Raw genomic sequence first — 1,596 nt, 5'->3', positions numbered from 1 at the left:
TCAGGTTATAGTATTCAGGTACAAAGAGAGGTGCAAAGGGTATCTGCTAAATGCTCTAAACTTGAACAAATCATAACAATATGACAGTCCAATCATACTCAAGGAGCCCAGCTGATCTAGCTAGCTACTGTCTGTGCTAATGGAAAGACAGCTCTTTGTGTTTAGCGGGATGATCTTACTTGATGAAAAGGCCACTGCAATTAGTGCATGCTGGTTGGCTGTGTTGGGTGACAGCAGCATGGATGGTATAATGGCAGCTGCCAATAACCCTAACTTCAAGAAAACAGACAATTAGTCCTTTGATCCTAACACTGTTAGTCCCTCTACTCCAGACCTCTGCTCCGCTCTTACTGTAAACCTCGCAAGGGCAATGTGGTACAACCTCACCAAACAGAACAACTTGGTCAAGGGGTCAATTACTTTTCTCCTCTTGACTTCTGTTCCTGCTTTCCTTTGGAGAGAGAGAGAGAGAGGGAGAGAGGCTTATGCAAAACATAACAAACATAAATATTCCCTTTCAACTATAGTTTAAAGAAGCTAATATATGAACATAAATGTTTTAAAATGCAAAAATTTAAAATATGTTTTTAAAATGTGGTAAAAAATAAGATGCTAAACTTCAAAAACAGAGCTTTCTAATGGCAAATGATCTCATCTTTTAAGACCATGAGGACTGAAATTTAAGAAATTAGTATAAAAAAATACAAGAATATAAGGTATAGCATAGGGAATATTGCCAATATTTTATAATAACTTTATATGGATTATAATCTATAAAAATATTAAATCACTCTCTTGTATATCTGAAACTAATATAATAATATGTCAACTACAATTCAATAAAAAGGAAATTACCAAAATACTAAAATAATTAAAAATTATCTCAACTTCATCACTTTAGAATTGGGTAAAGATAGATGAAATATTCTGAAGTCTCAGAGTACACACAAAATTTATAATACAGATTATTTTAGTGCTTTTCATCAAGTGCAAGTCCAGAAGAAGTAAAGCACTTATGCAGTAGTAATACAAGTTAAATTAAATACTAGAGCTTGTATACACTTGCTCACATACACACACAAATCATACCAGTATAGATAAATATAATTAGAAAAATTAAGTTTAGTGTTCAATTCAGCAGCACATATGACAAAGTTGGACCTATACAAAGAAGATTAGCATGGCCCCTGTGCAAGGATGACTCCAAAATTTGGGAAGTATCCGATATTTTTAATGAATATTCATTTTATACCTCAAATTTAGACAGTTTCTAACTTTGGAAGGATTTTTCTTTTCTGTAATTTTGGAAGTATTATTAATTCTATGTAGGTAGGTACTGGAAATCAAAATGCATAGATATGTTCCATTCAAATTTCATTTAAAAAGCAGAGACATTACTTTGCCAACAAAGATCCATCTAGTCAAGACTATGGTTTTTCCAGTAGTCATGTATGGATCTGAGAGTTGGACTATAATGAAAACTGAGCATGGAAGAATTGATTCTTTTTAACTGTGGTGTTGGAGAAGACTCCTTGGACAGCAAGGAGATCCAACCAGTCCATCCTAAAGGAAATCAGCCCTAAATATTCATTGGAA

At 33.5% G+C, this 1,596-nt stretch overlaps 1 non-coding gene across 1 annotated transcript; it reads left to right on the top strand.

The window, feature by feature from the left end:
• The first annotated feature begins 1,125 nt into the window (after positions 1-1,125).
• On the top strand, positions 1,126-1,232 carry LOC138077238 (U6 spliceosomal RNA). Its single transcript, XR_011144702.1, has one exon. It is a non-coding gene; the product is annotated as a U6 spliceosomal RNA (small nuclear RNA).
• Positions 1,233-1,596: the final 364 nt, after the last annotated feature.

The sequence above is a fragment of the Capricornis sumatraensis genome, chromosome 3 (assembly GCF_032405125.1).
Source record: "Capricornis sumatraensis isolate serow.1 chromosome 3, serow.2, whole genome shotgun sequence".
Taxonomy (NCBI): domain Eukaryota; kingdom Metazoa; phylum Chordata; class Mammalia; order Artiodactyla; family Bovidae; genus Capricornis; species Capricornis sumatraensis.
The sequence above is the reverse complement of the archived record's forward strand: the minus strand, read 5'-3'. Positions and strand labels throughout refer to the sequence as shown.